Below are 6684 nucleotides of genomic sequence, written 5' to 3'. Positions count from 1 at the left end.
GCAGTCGCCAATGGTCTCCGACCCGTCTTCATTGGCCGCGCCACAGTAGCAGTGCCCGTGTTTCGTCCGGCATCGAATCCACCATATCCCGTCTTTCGCGCTTTGATCGCGCATATCCTAGCGTTTAAGCGTTCGCCGCCGTAGGTTACGTAAATTCTCGTGACGCGAAGAATCAGAATTTCGACGATTCGATTCGACGAGGCAGGCTGGAGTAATAAAGAAAAAGAAAAAAAAAAAATAAAAAAAGAGAGAAGATAGGGATAGAAAGGGATCGATACATGGGAATATATGCGCGAAGAAATCTGACATATCCCGAAGATGTAATCTCGACGTTCCTAGGCAACTGGTCTCGCGGTTCCTTTGCCGGTTACTTCTGTCTTCGAGGATGTAACGTTTCTCACGGTACGGCGATACACGGCTATCGAGTTTTCGTAAATCGATTTTCATTCGCGGCGCTGTATACTCGTAGAGGAATCTATTTCCTCGAGGAACTCGACGTTAAAGCGTTCGCTACGTCTTTACATTCTTATTTCCTCATCATCTTCCTCGTTTATCTCAAACTCGCGAAAACGAGCGAAGCCGACTTTAACGACGAAAGCAGCGGGACTCGTAACGTCGCTTATCGCCGAATGTTTGCGGCTGTACTTCTTTCGGCATAACGAATAGCAGATGGGCACTCGATACAGGTTATGCCTGGAAAATCTGCGTTTCGGCAAACATGCTCGAAAGACGCGGATCGAGGGTAAAATAAAATTAAATCAAGTAAGTAAATTAAGGTTTCTACGGTATGAAACGGTCGTCGATGACGCAATAAATTTATTTAGTCTCGTGTAAAGCGTATATCGGTGGACAAAAGCGAGTTAAAACGAGTGGCGATGTCGGAACAAACGACTCGTTCAACGCGCGAATCTCGGTTTATTCTCTATTTCTTTTTTCGAACTTTCACAGCTAAATTATTCGTTCGGGTCTCTACTCGGAACTAGGCTATTTCGGACGAAACGTACAGAGAGCACGAAGCGCAAGCTAATATAAATTCTCCTGGCGGCGAACGGTATTATGCTAGATAAGAGCATTAGAATGGACCGGGTGGCTGGGATAGACTTATAAAGTTAAACAACATCTGTAGTTTCAGAGATACGAAGGCGGGCTACTAGTTTGCATTCTACGCGTACGAGTACCTTGTAATTCGGAGCAGCGAAAGGCGGTACGAACGAAATAACCAAAGGATTTAATTTTTTGTTCGGTAGACGGCGACAATTAGACGGGCGAAACGGCAACGAACCAACGACGATCGTTGTTCGCGTTCCGCGATACGCGTTCCTCGTCGAAGGATAGACGTCGAGAGAAAAATGACGAGTAAACGGTATATTTTCGTTTAGCCTGATTTTACTCGTGGCTGTCCCTGTTTCTTACGGAGGCGTTGACGCGAGCATCGAAGCTTTCGCAGTCGATAAATCCACGAGTACCTACCTATCGAACAACTCGAACAACGTGCATGAACGTACTACGTTCCGTACAGGCTTCCATCGATTAAACCAATCGTTCTCGAATATCGCGTTTACTACGAGAGACGTTTAATACGAAAATTCCTGGCGAGTTTTCTAGTCGCGATTTATCAAGCGTATACTCGCGACGAGAGGCAAGTTGCGCGACGACCAACGAATACGGATAATGCGGAGGATAAGTGGAATTCACGGTGTCGTTGCTTCGTGCCAACGAGCTTGTTTTACGAGTTGCGCGACGGTCAGTAGTTTCGCGAGCATGGAAAAACGCAGTTTATCGGAATCGGAGGCCGAATTTTATTTCCGGCTGTTCAGTTGCTCGCGTTTAGCAGGATCGCCGGTTTTTCTAAAAGACTCATCGACGAACAGGCCGGGTGGTGGATTTTTCAAAGGGCCACGATGTGTGTGTGAAAACAAATGAATGAACACTGTTCAGTTAACAGTCTGGTATGAAAGAAGGTGGGACTCGTACAAGTGTGTATCGATGAATACTTTGAAATCGTTGATCAAATAAATATACAACTATTCTAATGTAGTATCGGGGTGAAGGGCCTAAGAACCGTCGAGCCAACTATAGACAATGCCGCGAGAGCCGAGGCGCTGTCGACTCCATCAATGCGTTATCGAGTCCTTCACATAAATAGCTTCGCCGAAAAGACCTACGTGACCCTGGCTACGAGCGTCCGCGGAACACGTGTGCGGTGGGCCTAGCAAAAGACAAAAGAATGCTACAACGGCCAGAGAGTCAGTCGAGAAGCAGAGTGCGAGTTGAGCGAACACGGAGTGTGCATCGACGTGCGACGATATTGTAGTCGGTCCTTTTGTTATCGAATATCACTTATTAAAATACATTAAACTTTGAACCTACCATCATTACTTGTCCTTACTCTAAGAATCCATCAGTTACAACACTAATATAAATTCTAAGTGTAAATCTAGCGTTCCTATACCATTATTTCGGCAATTAAGATCCAAAATTCTCGACATCTACAAAGAGATTCATTGTGATTAAGAGGAACGTTTACAGAATTTGTTGAAACAAATCTTCTATCTGTTCGATGCGGTATAATTCGTACGATAAATCGTATTGTCAAAACTGCTGTCAAACTGAGAAGAGAATCGCAGCTCGCGTAAGCTATTGTACCTGTAAGACAGTGATATTAACGAATCTTGGAAAAGCTTTCGAAAAAATCCGGTAAAGCACGTCCAGCCCTGTTTGTTTCTAGGACCATTCATAGTATCGATATCGACGTTGTATCGCTCCAGCTGCCAGTTTCTCTATTCGTCATTCTTGTGAAAAGAGTAACGCTCGAATTGCGTTGTTCACGATACATTGACACGTTCTATTTGACGATCGTGATATATATATATATATATATATATATATATATATATATATATATATATTCCAATTGCGTATCGATCTACGCTATCTTTCTTTGCCTGGTAAACGCGCAACGACCACGCGATCCTTTCTTAAAGAGCCCGGTTTTAAAAGAGCCTGGCGCCTTTCATCGTAGCGCAATCCGCCAACCGTTTCGCGCTAGAACTCGCTGGTCGACGAACGCGACGACGACAAAGGGCGAAAAAGGGAGCTCACGAATCACGGAGCAACTGTGACGGGAAAATGAAACGCGTGCTGCTAACGAAGAAGATAAAGGAGAGGCAGGGAATTTTCATGCGTGGACGAACGACAGCGGTACGCGGCGAATAATCTCGCGTCTTGTGCGGAAAAGAGAAAGAAAAGGAGGGAATCGGCGTTAAGCGCGACGTCGACGTCGTGCGATCGATCGCCAGCCGAGCATAAAGAGCTCGGGGAATGAAAGGACGGACGGCGAGTGGAGCGAGTGCAGCCGAGCTGCGTACCAAAGATATACCATTGGTGCGTTCGTGGATAGGGGAGCAAGCGTAATTCTTTTGTCTCCGCGGACGTTTCGCCGATGCTTCTGCTCGCTCCTCGAACCGTCCGGATACGGAGACTGTAAATGGTAATTTAAAGCGACGACAACCGGCACACGGATAATCGAGCGCCTACCTTCTCCGAGCAACAGCGTCACCCTTCCCGACAACTTTAATCAGAGTAGCGGTTTCGACTTATCGAGTAGCGAATGCCGTTATTAATCGTACGAGTCGTTTGCCATCTAAATGTCTGCGAATGATCGAACATCGGAAAGAAGCCGATCGAAAGCGAATAAACGGAAAGAAGAGACGATGGCCGCCGCGGCTACGTTCTCTTTAATCTTCCTCCCGTTTCCCACGCCCCTCTATCGTGCTTCGTTGTCCGTTAGCCATATCTCAAAGGAACCGTTACTATCCGTTTGTTACAGCGACCGTATCGGCACAAGGTGTACCCTGATTTCCATTCAGAAGCACGCGGGATTACGTTTCGATCGAAACCGGGCAGTTATCGTTGGACGTAAATCATCGGTAAGTGTTTCGTACATAACCGAGCCTTTTCCCGTCAGCAGTTTCGTAAGAAAGAAGCGGGTCTGGGTCAGGCCGAATTCCTATTTACCACGTTTGCGCAGGTAGAATTAATTTCCGTAGAAATCGATACTCGTAAGTTCTCCTCTCGTCCACACACGCTCGCCTTCGGAAGAGGCAACGTCGCAACCAGCCAGACGAATAAAGCGTTCTTTACGTGGATCGCGAACAAACGAGTAGCATCTCGTTCGACGAGGCGATAAAGCGCGAGCAAGTGCATCGAGCATCGACGATAATTAATCGTCGCGTTGCAACTACGTTTCGATCTTTGAACGTGGAACGCGCACGCGTTCCATCGGATCCTCGTTCGTCTTTCGCCAACTTACCCCACCGACACCCCTCTTAACGAACACTTAACGAACAGTTTTTCTAACGCGACATACTCGCCGACGCTATACGCTAATTTCTCTTTTCTGCGCTTTTCTCGATCGTCGTTGCATCGTCGCAAACAGAACTGTGTAATACCGCTGGAACTATACCGGAAATATTTGGTTGCAGCGCGTTCTCGGCCGTCTCGAGCGTTTATACGTTTCATCGCGGCTGAAGACGAGCCACGTCGGTGCTGGATCTCTATCGCGACGCCGTGCCGACGCCAGATACACTTATTCCCGTTGAACGAGTAATTTACATATAAATTCGCGGTTTAAATTTCGCATCAACAGCGCGACGTATCACCAAGAAAGCCGTACGCGACGGCGATTATCCGAAATCAACGTGGACGTAGAAGGGAAAAAAATGTTTGCGTCCGCGGCTGAGTTTCTCGAGTCGAACTACACCTACCGCGAGATAACGTCGCGTGGCTGCAGCCCGTGGATGACATCGATCGAAATCGTGGCGCAACTTCTTCGAGAAGCTTCCGGCAAATCGGCGAATGTCGCGTGCAACGCGAAAAACTGCCGCCATTGCTTTATTTATTCTACATATTACTCGTTATACGGTTGGACGAATGTTCCGTTAAGGGAACATAGCGACGTGACGTTCAAAGTTTGAAAAATTTGCAGATCGTTGAATCGAACAGCCGGAGCACCGTACCGAGTTTCCACGTCTCTCGTCTCAAAATTGTCATTTTCCGTTTCTCGCATTTTTACTTTTCATTGGACGGAACGCGCTCGTTCCGCGTCGGAATCGATGACGATTTAATTCCACGGCCCCGAGTAACGTATTCGCAATGGCGATCGTTAGCGCCGTGATCGTGCAAACGCAGGAAACGCCCCGCTGTCTCGCGGACGATCAAATTCAATCATAAAATCGTAAATGTTTGAATAGAGAAACGCGGTAGAATCGATCTCCGCGATGTCGCGTAGCATTATTATCGCGACGCTAACCCGTCGGTGCTAACCCGTCGGCGCTAACCCGCCGGCGCGCCGCGCTTGCCGAATAAATTATCCGCTTCTGTTTGCTCCCTCCATTCGCACGCGCCTTCTCCGTCTCTCGCGAGCGTTCGTTCTCCTTCCGCCGACGACGCAAGCCACGCGATAATTAGCACGAACGGTTAGCCTGACCGGACGTTGTCGTTGGCCGAATCGGCACGCGTATAGCGCGTCTGCCAAGCGCCGTCTTGATTCGTCGACTCGGCGATCGAGCGTCTTGTCGCGCGTCGCCATTGTTTTCGAGTTTCGACGCGCGTTTCCCCGTGGCTGTCTGCGCGCGACTCGATCGTTCCAGTCTCGAATATCGTCGATATCGCTTCGCGAAATTTGCACACAGGCGAATTCGCTTTATTCGCCACAGAGGATTCCTCTGCAGCGGTAAAAGCGGTGCAACAATAAGGAGCAGCGGTACCTTGGAACGTCTAACGCGTAGCGTTTGCCGGCGAGAGACTCCTCGATAGATCGTGCAACGTGACGAGAATTTGTTTAGAGCTGTGCTAGGTTACGGCGAACTTTGAACGCCGCAGTTCAGGGTAATTAAACGTTGGTTATAGAAAGCACGATTAACGACTATGCAGGTTGGAAAGTTCGAGACGCGAATAGTCGAGATTTTGCGCGTGTTAGACGCGAGCGAGACGAGAGTAGAGTTTCGCATCGGTATCCGATAGGAGGAGGGGAGCGGATCGTAACGTTCTCTTTTACGAAACAACGTTTCAATCGCGAAGAATCGATCGGTATATAGGAACGATCGCAGGTTCGATAGATTCGCACGATTTCGATAGTCGATCGAAGCTATCCATGGAATCCACCGAAGGAATCCATGGGACCGTGTGTTCTCGTCTTTGAGATGCACGCGTCATTGACTCGACGCGATTAATTTAAAAAGGAAAAGCTGCACATCGCTAGGAGAGATACGGCGCATCCGGTTAATCGCGCTCCTGCATAATTTCGCATCTTCGCTCTTGTCTGTCGTACTCTCGTTCCCTGGTCCTGGTCCTCCGTGCGTCCGTGTACGCATCGTCGATCGCAATCGGAGAATCGCTGGTTTTCGAGCGGTCCGATTTTCCTCGGACCACTCTCCACCGATAACGCGTTTCTCCTGGTCGTTTTTCTTTCGTCGAAGGAACCGTATTCGATCGCTCGATACTTTTGCACCGGAATAAGCTGTTCTTTTCGAAGCGATATCGTTATACAAGGGGATACGCGGTGACGAGATCAGAAAATGTGGTGAAATTTATGGATTTTCTGTATCGCGTCGGGTTGGACGTCGTTTGAAATTTGCAGAGACCGGTGGTTCGAGATTCCGGTTGTTGCCGCTACAAATGGAA

The sequence above is a fragment of the Bombus impatiens genome, unplaced genomic scaffold (assembly GCF_000188095.3).
Source record: "Bombus impatiens unplaced genomic scaffold, BIMP_2.2 scf_0233, whole genome shotgun sequence".
Classification (NCBI taxonomy): Eukaryota; Metazoa; Arthropoda; class Insecta; order Hymenoptera; family Apidae; genus Bombus; species Bombus impatiens.
This window is presented reverse-complemented; position numbering follows the sequence as displayed.